This window comes from Neodiprion pinetum, chromosome 2, assembly GCF_021155775.2.
Source record: "Neodiprion pinetum isolate iyNeoPine1 chromosome 2, iyNeoPine1.2, whole genome shotgun sequence".
NCBI lineage: Eukaryota > Metazoa > Arthropoda > Insecta > Hymenoptera > Diprionidae > Neodiprion > Neodiprion pinetum.
In genome coordinates this window covers 5,213,368-5,229,591 of record NC_060233.1, presented here as the reverse complement: position 1 = coordinate 5,229,591, position 16,224 = coordinate 5,213,368, and the positions used below count along the sequence as shown (strand labels likewise).

General features: G+C 39.2%; 1 protein-coding gene and 1 non-coding gene across 3 annotated transcripts in view; both read right to left on the bottom strand.

Annotated features, from left to right (window-relative positions):
* The window catches only part of LOC124213094 (pleckstrin homology domain-containing family G member 4B), a 192,966-nt gene that overhangs the window by 122,277 nt on the left and 54,465 nt on the right, over positions 1-16,224 (bottom strand). The gene's annotated exons all lie outside the window — the stretch shown is intronic.
* LOC124213482 (U4 spliceosomal RNA) lies at positions 10,141-10,281 on the bottom strand. Its single transcript, XR_006881888.1, has one exon. It is a non-coding gene; the product is annotated as a U4 spliceosomal RNA (small nuclear RNA).

Here is a 16,224-nt window from a genome sequence, read left to right as displayed (position 1 = left end):
AAATTTCCGAAAGCGCATAATTCCGAATTATTTGCCGGCGGATATTGAGGCAAAGAGAACAAACTTTGAAGAATCGACAAAGTTTCGAATGGTCGAAAATACGACGGATCAAAGTTCCGAAATACAAGATTATGATAATTCAAGTTCCGAAATAGCGGAATTCGGAAAAATAAAGTTTCGATGGAGTAAAGTCCGAAAATTAAAATATACTCAAACAGCGTAGTTTACTCGACGAGTGGGTGTAAAAGATAAAAAAAAACTGAAAATAAAAATCACCAGAATTCCGAACGTAAAAATACCGAAAATCAAAACCAAAGCAAGTTCAAAGTGGTGAAATTTCAATGAGCCAGAAATTCACGGGAGTGAAAATCTTCGATCATTCGGAATCTCAATGTTTCAGATTTTTAAATCTCCTCATTTTCGCATTTTCGGAACATTGAATTGTCCAAGTTACGCCTTTTCGGCATTTTGTCCTTTCGGAAATTTCAATGTTTCGTGAAAGTCTGATTTCTTTACCTCAAGTTTCGCCGCCAAACAATTCAAAATTTGGCGCTTTCGAGACTTTTCAAATCTGGAATTTCAACCCCGCCCCTATTCTCAGGCAACAACTTTCAACTTGCGACAATAAAACGTCGTTCCAGAATCTCCTAGAAGTCGTCTATTATACTCTGGGACAAAATGAACACACACACACACAGGGATAAACGCAAAGACCGCAATTGCGCAAAGGTCGTTGTTTCTTTAATTCTTACGTTCCTCCTCCTTCCGTTGCAACTTCTTTTCTCCGTACCATGAGTTTTAATTAATGTCACTCACCGTCGCATTTAGCGCGTAGTCGTCGTCGTCTAATTTCGCAATGCAATTTTCACCCAGCCAATCAACGCAGCCGCCCTCGCGCTCTGATTTACGGTACCCCGATTCATTTCAAACGTGTCAACCTTATACGTGCGTACATATTACGGTAAAAGAATGAAATTTGTGTATCTCCACGACCCGCGCTTGCTTGCTTTCCAACTTGCCCAATTCTTAAGCCGTATGTATGCAAAATAAAAAAAAAAACAAAAGGAATGGGAAGCACCATTGAAACGGATGATGAACCGTCTTCTTTTTCTTTTCTTTTCTTTTTTTTTTTTTTATTTTTTATCGTAAAAAAATGCGCTAAAAAAAGTTACATAAATCCCAAACTCGTTGCTTTAAACGCGATTTAAACAATTTCGCAAAATCCTTCACCACCAACGGTAGCAATTCGTTTCGGATAAGAGTATAATTGAAGAGACACATGCGTGTTTTTACCACTTAATGATTGAATTTTCTTGATCCAGAGACATTTGTCGATATATCCCGCGGCCATGCGACAACTTCGCTCGCATACGCGTATATATACATGTATATATATATAACTTGCAATTACGGTGCGATGGCTGAAGGTGTACAGCAGCAATACGATCCGGTAGTTGTATAATGACCAATTAATAGAATGACCGACGAATCAACGATCGAGTGAAAGAGAAATATAGAAAAAGAGAGGTGAGATACTTGTCTCGCTTTTTCAAATCGTTGCTACAGAGCAGAACTGTTATAGCCTGGGCTAATCACTCACCGTCCCGAGGAATTTCTTCTCAGATATTTCTCTACAGGTGTTTCAAAATATTCCTTGATTGAATATATTCCTCCAGTCTTGCAGCAGCAGCAGAAGATTAAAATATTCGATGATTCCTTGCGTAGATTTCAGTCTCGTTTAATACTTGCAAAAGTCACAACACACTCTTTCGTCCAAGCACTTTATTTTATTTTTTCAATTTAGATTTTTCATACTTTCTTTCTTATTGTTTTCACTTTTTTTTTTTTACTTACAGAGAAGAATTCTCTATTTTAGTCGATCGATATAATCAACTATCGCCCAAGACGTCAAATTTTCATTAACACGTTATGTAACGCATATTATAAACATATATATATATATATATATATATATATATATATATATAATTTGTAATACGACGTTACACCATATACATGCCATACCGCATTATGTAAGCGTTGTGTAAAATAAAGATAAATAAAAACATGCGTTAATAATAAAGGTAAATAATAGTATCGATCACGGATTATTATTATTAATATTATTATTACACCACACTTGACGACACGGCTGAATCTCTCTCAATTTTTTAAATTGTTTTTTCGTTCCTAATATAGGTGTATTAACATGGCAGCGAACAGTTAATTGATAAAAACGAATATGCAAATTTCCTATACGTTTCGTATTATAATTAACTTGGAATTTATTCAATCTGCGATATGTCGAAATATCGTCGTACGTATTACACACGCGATCATTTAATCGTAGATATGATATTGATATTGTATTATAGTCTCGAATTATCGAACAAACATGCTGCAGGTGTATCGTGACCCAGAAAAAACTGAGTAAAAGTTATTCGAAAAGAAGTTGAAAAAAAAAAAAAAAGATACGCTCAATTTTATCACATACCGTATCGAGAGTTTTTAATCTTAATATATAATCTGATGATACGGATAAAGTTTGAAACAATTTTATTTATTTTTTTTCATTCTTTTAGCTACTACTTTCATACATTTTGCTTTAATATCGGACGATTCACGATGGAAAATAATTTTCAACAAACAGCACTGAAGTAATTACGAGGAAGAGAACAAAATAAAAAAAATACAAAAACTACGTTTAATTTTCATTCGATTTAAATAATGTTTATAATTTACGGCAAACCGAACACGTTGTATTTAAAACTCGTTACTCCGAAATTTTTTCCCTCTCAATGGTCGGAGTTTGTCTTTTTTTTTTTTTTTTGTTTTTTACCCCGTAACAAATGGTTTTAATTTCTTGAATTTTTTTGTATTAGTCGATGATTGGTCGACCGATTAATTAATTACCGCACGAAAATTTGACGCACGATATTGATAAAAAAAAAAAAAAAAAAATCAATCACAAGTAATGAATGATAATTATTCACGATTATTGCACCGTGGTTAATTGATCATTCGTTTACTACAGTACGTATTTGTTAGATATCTGTAGTAGACAAACGAACCAAAATGTCCTCTCGACTCGAGGCGAATTATGAATCACAATAAAAAAAAAAGAAAAAAACCAAAACAAGGAAACAGATGCGTACGAAGATGAAATTTGAAAAAAAAATTTTTTTCTTTTAAATAAACTAAAAGAAAAAAAAAAAAAAAAAACAAAACCAAACCAAACCAAACGTCAAAGCGTAAAAATTTCTCGCAAACGAGAGAAACGCGTCGTCGTATGTTTTCTAGACATACGTATGTAAGCGCCGAGACTCCGTGCACGTGTTTTTGTATCGCCGCACCGTTTACAGCTCCGTAGAAATACGACAAGCGCGACGATCGTACCTTTCGGATGGCCTGAGTGGCAATGCCTCGACTTCGATGCCGAGCGTCGCGGCGGCGGTTTGTATTCCCCCTCCCCTCCCTTCGCCGTCGGGCTGCAGGCATCCCCCCCCCCCCCCCCCCAGCCCGATCCGAAGCGCCGCGACGCTTATAATAAGACGCAAACGTGACCCAGAGGGACGTTGCTATTATTACAGGTACATGTGCATGCGAACGTGCGTTGTCACATTTCAAGTATAGTCGTAAGGCAACGAGTTTATACTTATTGTATACAGGAAATTCCGTCGTTAAACCCTTTGAGTCATAGTGGTGGGTATTCTCACCACCTGTTTCATATCTTTTTTTTTATTTTTTTTTTTGGCTTCGTATGTTTAGAAAACTTTTCAATATGTTTCTTCACGGTTTTTACGCTAGTTCTGACAGTACGGTAATTAGGTTGAACTAATTACACGTTGAACTTTATCGTTTGATCGATTATTGATGAATTTGCAAGTTTAATGAATATATCGAATCAGTGAATGCATAATCCGAGCCTGTAGTATGATGATATACCTTTGACACGTGATACAACCATAAAAGTGATTAACAATTAAGAGAAGTAACGTGTAAAGGCAGTTTTAAAAGAAGTGGTAAAATTACTTGTTCGTTTGAAAAAACTCCGTATTGACGGATCATTGCGCAACAATCGTTCAACCTATAAATATGCTCGTTAATAATTACGCCACGTACTTTGCATACCTATATTACGCGTCTGAATAACGATGATGAGAGAAAAATATTGCAAGGCCTATAAAGCCTGAGGGATAATTTTAGGGAAAGTCGCGGACACGGGAGAAGCGGTATTTTCAGTAAGTCTGACTCGCGCACGTGAAACGTTTTCGTCTCGAATTCGTTCGCTAAGAATTCGTCGTCTTTTTTTATTTTTTTTTTTTTTATTTCGTACAACGAGGCTGGCCAGAAATTTAAAAAAAAAAAAAAATTCCACGACATGTCCAGATTTTCCAGGACATTTTCCCAGTTCCTAGTAAGTAACTAAAACCTAAATAGTTCAGTTTGTTAACTCTGTAATCGGTTTGAATTAAATACGAATGGAAATAAAATATAACGTGAAAGAAAAAAAAAAAAATAAAAAAATAATCAGCTTAAGCCAAATTTTTTTCTCGACGTAAAAAAGGAAATTCCTTCACCTAAAAAAATTATTTCCAATACCCACGATAGAAAACTGATAGTTTCAGTTACTACCGTGACTGATGTAAAGAATTCCCCGACAATTGCCGGTTTTCCATGACTCCCTATAAATACCCCGATATTTCCAGGTTTTTCATGGTTTCCAGGCCTGTGGCCACCCTTGATAATAATCTATAGCGACCCGTTTCTTTTTCCCTCGACGATGCCGAGCGTCGCGACAATTCTGAAGCAAGGATAACCCAAAAGACGAAACACAGCGGCGGCAGCCTGGCATTTACATTTATGGGGGTGTTAAACCGGCTATTCCGAAAGACCTGCAGCCGACTCGAGGTCCGGTTTACCTACGTTTCAGTTTCTGCATTCATCTAGTTACACGTCTTCTACTCCTGGCAACGTGCGACGAACTTTCGTAAAGGATAGAATATACAAGAAAGAAGGGAAAAAATTGTTTATTACGGAACGCGGAGCGGGCAAAGCGGTGAAAAAGAGCGAGATAAAGAGGAAACACCGCGGTGAGAAAAATTTATAGACTTTTCGGTTATCGTAAAAGTCACGACGAGGTACACGTGGTAAAAAAAAAATAATAATAACAATAATAATAATAAACAAATAAATAGACGTACACATACATATTCGAGAGACGATAAAAGTTGAGTTCATTTTACGATTTTTCTCTTCCCCCCCCCTTTTTTTTTTTTTGCTTTCATATTCTTGTAATAATGACACTGAAAATTGTCCGTTCATTTTTTTTTGTCTCTCAGTCAAAGAAAATCGTTTTATTAAATTCCTGTGGAAAAAAAAACGAGAAAAAAAAAAAAACGTGTAAACCGTGAATATATGAATAGTTTTAATACAAAAATTTTCAATTAATACATAAAACGAAAATTTGTGAGTAAATTAAGATGAAAAATGGAGTAAGCAAGAATTTTCTAAATTTCCTTGGCGAACTGTGTTGAAAAATTTATTCACCGTTGGAGTTATTTCGAAATTTCTTTCTCGTCGTATCCGGCGAATAATTATTTTTTTTTCCACCTTTATCGAATAAATCTCCGGCGGTTCTTCGTATGCATAAAAGTGTAACAAGGCAGCCTGCAACGTCTACGGCGCAAGTGCATGCAGAAAGAGGAAGAAGAAGAAGAAGAAGAAGAAGAAGAAGGTAAATGGTGGAGTTAAAAAACTACCGTGCCAGGTGGTACTCTGCACAAATCCCTCGGGTTGGATGAACTATCGCGTTACCCCCGGCATCGTCAGTCGACGTTATATAAACGCATAAGCATGAGAATTACGACAGTGTCTAATACCGGAATTTATGTTGCCCCACACACATTCGATGTAAGGAAATGTCTGTACAACGTGTATTAGATTGTGCAGGAACAGCCACCCTGTTGGAATTTTTATAGCACAAAGCATCGGGTTGTGCTGAACGATTCAAAAAGAACAAAAAATTAAAATATATAAATTTGTTCTTGAATATTTTCATTTCAGATGTTTAGGTACGTGTAGTCGAAAAAATCGACAAGTTCACTGACTTTTCGTTGTTAATATATTTTGTACAAATTGTGGAGTCAGTGAAGATGTCGAGAAAGAGAAATGGAAAAAAAAAAAAAACTGTCGCGAAAGTCTTGCAGCGTTGTTTTATCATATATTCGTACGAAAGTATCCCCCCCCCCCCCCCCTCCTCAAAATTTATCCCAAACTCTTTCACTCTCCGATGACAAAATTCCGATTTTCTTTTCCATACTCGCCAAGTTTGGTATGAGAGAAAATATTTTTTCAGTATTTTTACATGACAATGAGTAAATATAAATTTTATCGTTAAACGCGACTAAGTCACGCTGCAATTAGTGACTGGAATTAGTTAAATGGACAGCATTGCGGTGTTTATTGATATATCTGATAAATTGACCGATTGATTGTATTTTTACATCCGCATATTCCAAGCATTTCAACTGCACATGCTGCCGCGTTCGTGACGTTTAATTTTAAATTACATGCACAATCACATTTAAAGTGAAGAAGATGAAGGAAAATGTATTTCATCAATTTTGAATTTTGCCGCGCTTCGTATGACTAAAGTGAAGTAAAGAACCACGTCTATAGAATTAACGATATCATGTGTGATGTATAAGAAAAATTGAATCGCAATTAAATGATAAAGATTGAAAAAAGTAAGCGAAAATTGAAGTGAAAAACTTGAATGTCTTTTTTTTGTTTCCAGATAAGAGTTTCGGTAAATAACGTAAACGGAACTTGTAATTAATGAAATGAATCTTTGTTTTCAGAGCTACGCAAATACAGTTAACTTAATTTGCCAATCCAAAGCAATAACAAAAGAAGAAAAATTCATATATACAGATTTATATACAAACGTACACGATAATTGCATTGCGGAATAATTGATCACGCCGAATAATTAAAATTACGAAGCAGAAAATACAATTCTTCATTTATTTTTCTTCTGTTCCCGACAGACGCAGTTTTTGATCAAACCAGCGAAGTCGTGCGCTACGACTCGTAGAAACTTCTTTTTTCTTTTTATTCTCATAATTTTGCATAAAACGGTTACTCCTATTCATATTATCCTATCATTAGTTGCGCAGAAAGACTCGGTTTAGCGGCTCGATTCTTCTCAATCCGTCACGCACGCCCAGATATTGTAATTTGCATTACGGGGCAAGACACGGGAAGAAGAAGAAGAAGAAGAAAAAGAAAACGGCTCGAAAGAGACACAAGCTGAATGATTTTATAATATGTATAATGCAGAGCGGTACGGATCGGAATTGCAAAAACGGAATTGAAATGAACCCCGTGTAATGTGAATGATAATAATTCCGTGTTTATTGCGTCGTGATAAAGTGACGACAATCTATGAATAACAATAATAGCAATAATAATAAAATTTTAGAAGAAAAAAAAAAAAAAAAACTGTAAAATAACCGCTGATACGTCAAGAAATTTTCTTCCTCCTCGTCGAGCATCGGAACTCTATTCCTTTTTACCTACCAATCTTTGATCTGGATCTAAAGAATTGACACTTTCTGCTTGTTGGATATTCAGTGAACATTGTTTGTCTATTGATAGATTAGCCACGCGAACCCGCCCAAACATTGTTTTCGGTATGATGGGAAGCAAAGCTGGGATTCTGACCTATATAGTAGGCGAGAGAAAGAAATCGCGCGAATTAGACGCCCGAGAGTGATAAAAATTGCGCTCTTTTTTTTTTTTTTTTGCTACCCACTTTTCAACTAACGGGCGTACATAATTTTTGCGAAAGTTACAGGCATACGGTATATATTGTATAATAATATAACGGCGATGGTATTTTGGTGGAGAAATTCTTACCTACAAGAGAAATTGCCTCGAAATATTTCCTCATCTGACGTTTCGTCATCTATTTAAAATTGACCTAGGTAAATCGTTGTTAATTCTGTGTCGATTAATCGTGTAAACACGCTACACATTCCGCATGTTCGAAACTGTAATTCTCAGGAAAAATTTTGCAACTTTCGCGCGTATCGAAAAACTTTCCCGAAAATTTTTTCTCTCCACGTAATCCGAAACGTGAAAACGTAAAGTGGTGAAAAATTGTTAAATCAGGGTGCAGCAAAAGGTAAATAAGAAAAAAACAAAAAAATACAAAAAACAAAGAATAAGAAGATGAAGATAACGCGTGTATTCCACTGCAGAAGGTAGAGACGCTCGTGGTATAATTGAGGAAGAAGTTTTAATTGCTCGACAATAAAATTGCACGGCAGAGTAGCGATAAAATTAAGTGAGCAGGTAAGTCTCGACACGTGGTACGGTAAGATAAGGTTCTGAAACTTAAATTTTTCAGCTTACGGTATATTTCGTTCAACTTATATTTTCGCAGGTCCTTCGTACCCTTCCCTTATCTTTTATCGCGGTGTAATTTTGATTTTTTCACCTTTTTGCGTTATACCTTTGTTATAATTTTTATTTTCTTTCTTTCCTACAACCGCATTTGTTTAACCAGCCACGGATGAACGAGTCTTAAGGCTATAAATATCTACGAGTAATAAAGGACTAGATATACCGACAATCGACTCTAGTTACCTACTAGTTACGGATGCGAATGTGCTTATGCGGGTGATGTGCATGACGCACACACGAATCTATCCTATTGATCGTGTTCACTGGGTGGAAATAGTTTGCATGGCCGATCATACAGCATTAAAGAGTGACCTCGACCTGCTCAGGCTGAATCCGATGCATTAAGCACGCAACAAAGCGAAAGAAATTACGACCGTTGGAATTCCCGTTCAATCGGAATTAGAAATAGGAAGAGAGAGAGAAATAGAGAAACAGAAGCATTCGTTTTTGTTGGTTTAATCGATCGTTTAAACGGTTGGCGCCTGCGTTGAATGACGAGGGAATTAAATGCAGGAAAAGTGGTTAAAAAATATGGGGGAGGGACAAAGGTTATTCAATACGTAATTGACCGGTGAAAATTGCCGCCGTGAAAAAAAAAAAAAATAGTTACTTCATGAATCTGTGTATCACCGACTTCCTGAATTTAATTAAACGTATCGAGATTATTTTGTAACGCTGAAGTATCTTTATACGGTACTGCAGAGAAAGATGAGGGATACGAAGAATCGAAAAAAACGGAGGAAAACAATCGTTACAACATTTCATTTCGCAACGAGTTCCTATAAGCTGGAAATAGTAGCAACAGAGTGACATTTGACACGGTGTTTTATTAATTGCACGATCACTTGGTTAGCACCTGGTGACGTAATTAGGTTGAAGCATTAATTGGCGAGTATGTAGTCCATGTATACTTAGATTCGGTATACCTATTTGCGGGCATTACCAGTTAAGTTGAACTAACTAAACCGGCAAACCACTCTCACTATTCCTCATTTTTTTTTTCTATCCTTTCTTTCAAACAATGCCCGGAATTATTCTGCTACAGTCGAAATTTTCAAATTCGTTTATAGATACGTGAGAGAACTTTCATTTCCATGAAAATTACTATTTTTTTCGTTTTTCCTTTCTTAATTAGGTATAATATTTTCTATTCGAACCTCAAGCTTCAATGAATGATAGATAATTATGACAGAAAATAGTAAGAAAAAAAAAAAAAAGTTAATAATGCAAAGACTAAGTAGTAAAAGTTGAGTTCGTAACCACCATGCCATAACGTTGCGATCAATTTCTCACTTCGAGAACGTTTACGAAATCAAAAAATTAATTTACGGTAATGTCAAGTCATATTCCTACACATAAGAATTTTTCGTCGACGACGATATGTCAACTTTAAATTTATTCGACGAAATTCATTATAACTCAAACTTGGAGAACGATAATTGTTTCCGTTCCAAGCCAATTAAAATAGAGAAATCCGTTCACTAGATTATTGCACGACCTCAATCCTCCCAAGTTGAGTGAGTTGTTTCTGGTTTTGCGCAATGCTTGCGAGATCGTTCGCAAATCTTAAGTACAGATACGAAGTCGACAGCTAATCAGAGAAATTTTTTTATACTTGGGGGGTGGTTGTCCGATCAAAGTTCTTGAGTTTGAGTAATGATTAATCAGCCCCCGTAGGAGCCATCAAAAATTGCCATCGCCGATGGTTTTTCACATCGTCTTGGCGGGTTATTGGTAAAAGTTTTCAACTAGCAAAAATCGCACCTCGGTAGAACCTCATTGGTTACGATATCGCCACTGCGCAAAGCTGATTAAATTTTGGACTATAAGCCCTATCCATAAGAAATGTAGTCAGTATTTCACCGCGAGAATTGTCGCCACCCGGTGGTGAATTTCAGAACACTCGAGGTAAGGAAGATATCTGTTCACCCGATAGTACAAATGAGTCGTACCGTTTGCAGTGACGCCATTGCACGGTAAAAATTAAAAATTGCAAAACGGGGATTCTCGTGTGCGGAACTTACACATTTGTTGTAGAGTTATCATTTCGCAGTACAGAAAAATGCAGGATCTACAATTTGGCCGAAAGCGAAGTTTATCGAAGCGAATTCATTGAACTATACGTTTACCATGTTCAGATACTACCGATACCCGTAAAAAAAAATCATAGATCAATTTTATTACGGTATAATTAATTTCTGAACAAGACCCTTTCAGTAACTTGTTATTTGAGTACCGGTAATAAAGATCGAAGAAAAGGAAATAAAACCGAAATAAAACTAGAATCAATTTCGGGTTCATGTTTGTGAAATTATGGCTGAAGGTACAATAGAGTTGCGAGAGAAAGAGAGAGAGAGAGAGAGACAGAGAACAGAATTGAAATTGAGCCAACAGTTTGAATCGTAGCTCGGGGTGGTGGTGATAAATCATTCTAGACTCCGTGAGTTTAAGCCCCCAATCACGAGTGAAGAAGAAGAAGAAGTAAGTGCATAGAAGTATCGATCGAAGCTAGCTAGGACCCATAGTCGTAAAAGTATATTTCATTGACTATAAATAGTCCTCCTCCCCTCGTCCCTACCCTCCCCATGATATTACGAGTGGTTGGAAGTCGGCGGTCCCGTCCGCATCCTGCACCCGAAAGATCAGATTCATGAGATCAGCTCGAAGGTAGAAAGCATCGAAAGACTCGCCCCGGGGCCGATTTTATATGAAGAGGAGCACGAGCTCAAAACGTAAATATGTACCTACGTATCTCTGAAATGTTTTATACATATGCATTATATACCTGCCATACCTTCCCACATGACTTATCAGCGCCGTCTTTGAACCTTCGAAACGCGTTGTTACGCTATTATCGCATCTGTCTTTAACAGAAACACTTTCTGGCACGTCAAGTTTCCGATTGGAAAACCGGTGTCTCTTCTAGTTCAGATTTTCTATCGTCCCATTTCAATCCCCTCCCAAAAGTAAAATGCCTCGAGGCAGTTTGGAGGAATGTTCTTTCGGTTCATTAGCTTAATCACCTCCATCAACTCATTGTTTTATTTTTATTCTTCACAAAATTTTAATACTCTGTTAACCGGATAAATCGTCATCGATTAAGCTGTAATGAAACTGCTGGACTCATACGCGTGAATCGTTTCTTGAAATCACTTTTCAGTCGTCAATTGCATCGTCTACACCATACGAACTAAATCGTTTCATCGTGAATTGTATTTGAAGCTTATTGTATTAACAGGAAAAGAATTTCCATGAATATTTACTCGCCCTAGTGAGAATCCTGACTTCAATATCTTTCACGACAGAAGAAGAAGAGGAAGAAGAAGACCATGGGAATGAAAATTGTGGGTTACGCGGAGGCGGTCGAATCACGACTTCCGAAGACCTGAATACTGCGTACCATATACATAAAATATTCATGAATGGGGTAATAACTATTGAAGGTGAAGGATATATACCCTCCAATATTTCATTACGATCCTAATACAGGTAATCACTGCATATGCGACGTGAACGAACCGCATACTTGTCTATATAACAACGTGCAGCCTACGACGTACAAGCGCATCCAGCATCTATTGAACACATCAGAAGAATCGAGAAGGAGGAGGAAGTAGGCGAGAGCAACGACGACCAGTTCAAGATAGGAGTTCGGATACTGCACGCGTTCGTCTGTCTATCTGTCTATCCACGTCCGTCTTTCAGGAGCCGAATGCACCCGCCACCAAGAAGAAGTAACTTTTACAACTAGTCTGATCGGTACGAAAGGGTTTCATGCCTCTTTGATCGGCGTAGACTGAGTTAAATTCTTACGCGGCTTTGCTGGTAAGTGAACCAAACCTCTTTCGGGTTATGTTCAATTAACCAATCTAGAACATGGCTAGAATTTTACTTTTCTCTCTCTCTCTCTCTCTCTCTCTATCTCGCCAGGTTTCCACTTAGCAGTTACGCGCACCATTCGTTATTAACAAGACGAGGAGTAGCATGAAGAACGAAGTGTCTGAGCTTTTTGCTAGTACTGTCCGTGTATCAGTTTTTGCAAGGTATAACGTGCAGGGTATAACCATTGGCCTATCAGCAGATTAATTTATTGACCATTGAAGGACGTACGAAGGAACGGGTGGTACAAAAACTCTCTCCCGCGTACCTTTAACCTGTACTGTATATGCATGTATTTGCAGGCATGCATATCAATCTTCGGAATAGCAAAGATGGAAGTAGACATGCTGTATTTACTTTATAGACGAGAGTATACGTAAAAAACTGGGAGCAAAACGCAGTAAGATCGTTTTCCGTATTGTTTATTACAATTTCTTAAGCAAGTTCTAGTAGGCGTACGCTAATTGAATGTCACATGCCATGCCGTAATTGACTCTCGTACCATTATTAACGGTCTTGGAAGATCGAGCTTTCGAAATCCCGTACCCAAAGCCGTAAACCACAAATGAATTACGGTCAATGCTCAACCATGAATTCCACGATTCCAGAGTATTGGGTAATCCAGGAGACACGGTCATTAAGGAGCTGCACAGCAAACATCCTAACCTTCTTCTGTCCATTCATCTACCATCTATCCAGCAACCTATATCAAAAGATGAAGATGAAGCGGAAGAATAAGAAGATGTCTAAGGCCGTGTGATTGACTATCGGCATCGAAGTGAGACAGGAAAAACAAATGACCAAAATAAAAAGAAATAAAAGAAATAACAGTCACTGAGCGTGAGCAGGAAGAGAAATGAGGGGGAAAAAATAAACACGTATAGCGGAATGAACGGAAAATTGATGAAGCGCTTGTCCAGAGTGCCTCAAGAATCACGGTGCTTTACCTGCAACGATGCGACGAGGCGAGTCGGATAGGCCAAGAAACGATAGTCGGCGCGAGGACAACTGGCGATGACCATCTTATCAAAATCTCGAATCTCGCGCTCGCACGTTCGGATGAATATACACGGTGATCACGCGAGCACGTGTATCAGCAGCAACAGCAGCAGCAGCAGCGCCGGTCGCGCGAGGCATATATTCAGGTGTTAATTTCAATACCGTGACTTCCGGTTCTTCGTCGGGACAATGCGAGCCCCACACCAAGGATCAAACCAAATTCCTGCATACTGCTACCGTGTGTTGTGAACCGAGAATCGCGATGAAAATGGCTGCGATCCTGAGTCGATATAAACAATGCTTAAAATAATTCGGATGCATGACTTTGACGAATGACACGAAAAAGCAGTTAGATTCATTCGTCTTGGAAACAAAGTGAACCCCTTTGTCCGAGGCGGAACCCATGAAAGCGATGAAATCTATGGAGGGAAGGGAGCGTGGACCGGACCCCGAGGGAACTGGGTCGAGTCCTATTCCTAATCCCCGGTTTAATAAGTCGCCGCCAAAGTGTGGGGATAAAGAAGACAGGGTCGAGATCCGCTGCATGGTCGTAAGCGATAAGTGTCGTAAGTGCAGGCCGTGCTCGGAGTGTCAACTCCGTCGGAAGCGAGTCGCACCGAGCGACTAAAAATCGGTATTCCGGTCGTAGGTTTTATCGGGAAAAACCGAAACGGAATACCGAGAGTGTTCCAACTACCTCATCCACCACGTGCATGCTACCACGGTGGGACAAGCTGACTCTATCTCTGCTACGCAGAGGTCGAGAAATTTCTCCTGGCTTCGAATTTATCTCGCGATGGTCATGCCTACGGTGGTCGAGGGTTCAAAGTTCAAAATGTTAAAATGCAGAAGAGGATGGAGGTGGATGTGATCCTCGCGGGTTCCAATGGGCCGAAACGGTGCGGCGCGACCCTGTGGAGTGCACAGAAAGACGGTGATCGGGTTGCGGGTGAAGACGTTACACGGGTATTCACGTGTAAACGTCTACTTGTACAGGGTAAAACGTGTAAGCCAACTGCGGATACAGTCCTGCATCATCTACGTATGAGCGCATACACAAGAAACCTTCAATCATTGTCAATCAGGATAGAATAACGCGGCACCGTTACGTCATCGCACAAACATCCTCTTCCCCCTGACATTCCTTCCCGCGGGTTATGCAGGTAGATAGTTACGATACCTGAAACACACCCACATCCACATCCACATACTGCATATACCGAAAGGCGACAGTCCCGTTTCCACTATTACGATAACGTCTACCACCAGTTCGTACCTTATACCTAGAATGCTTGTGCTACTGTCGTATACAACGAACCTTGGTGTTTTACATCAACCGAAACCAGAAAAGTCTACTCGTTACAGTATAAATTCTGCATCTCTGCACGAGTGTGAAGATGGACTAATCTCTGTAACCCGTCCTGACTTCGACGCAGGCACACACTCCTTGTGCAAGGGATGCAGGCAGAGGACGACGTATATTTTCCGTTAAAGTTGTTCATCCACGGCCGGCTCCGTTGGAGCCTGCACAGTAGGCTCCGACCCCGGGAGCCAACTACTCTCAGAATCCGGTCACCCAACGGTTGCGTGGGCGCTTGAAGTCAGGCAGCTCGGGAATATTCCCAGGATAGCAAGCAGGCGAGGCTGGCTGGGGCCAGTGGGCGAGGAGTGTCAACAATGTTGAACGTCGAAACTGACGTGAGAACGGCTCCGTTGCATCCTCCTTCCTCAGCCTACCTCACCCTTCCTCGACTTGTAAACCTGCACAGTTTCTAGTACCAAAACCCTGATGATGATTTTTCTTCCGATTCGATTCCGGTCATCCGGAAATCGTGAGTTCCCTAAATGGAAGCGATTCACAGTCTTTCGACATCACTATAAAAGTCACCGCGTTGTGTGCCAGAATATAAAAACGTTTACGGTAACCTGGGCACAGGACCGCAGGCCTTGAACACTGGAGGAGACTGGAGACTTTACGACTGGTGCATGATCTTTTGCCATCCAGACCGTTGGAATAGCTTCGATACGCAGCTGGGTTGAGACTCGGGAACACTCGAGTCCTACGTCGATAACTGAATAGTAGGACACGCAGTTGCGAGTATTGCCTGGTATAGTACATAATAGAAAACCATGAAAAAAACCACGGTGCCCGTGGCTTGTCAGGATCCTTATCACTTATCGTTCGCATAATCATTGCATTCGGTCCGATTTTATCACTGTACGATTTGCAATATGGAACGGGGTAAAAATAGGAGCGTAAGTTGAGTTGATGGGTGAATGAACCTGAAGCTAGCAGCCAAAGTTAGCAGCTAAACGTGACAAACTTTTTGGAAATAGAAAAATGCGCTTCAGTTTTATCCTCATAATTGTATAAAAGTATCGGGGTTCAAGGTATGTCACAAAATTGTGATTTCCGGACTTTACTACCTTATTCGAATGAACGTTAAAACGTTTGGCTGCTAATTCTTGCTGCTAGCTTCAGCCTCGTGGTGGGTGAACCTATTACATTCTATCACCGGTATATAAGGTTTCATCCACTTTGACCGTGCCCAATGGTGAGAAGAACTTCTCTATACGATATCCAATACGGGAGTATATGGGAGTCCGTAGCTAACTGGAACTTGAGAATATGTAAACACAGTGTTTGCGGATAGTTTTCTTAGGTTGCTCACAGTCTCGCCGTGCCATCGAACTTTAACCGGTGTAGGTACCTCATTACTCGTGAGAAATTTCATACTGGCTACGATCACGCCCCTACTTTTGTACCTCCATATTTTTATAGAATCATGAGGATAAAACTGAACTGCATTTGACTGCTAATTCTGGCTGCTAGCTTCATCTTCAACACAACCATGCGATACACGATTACGATTT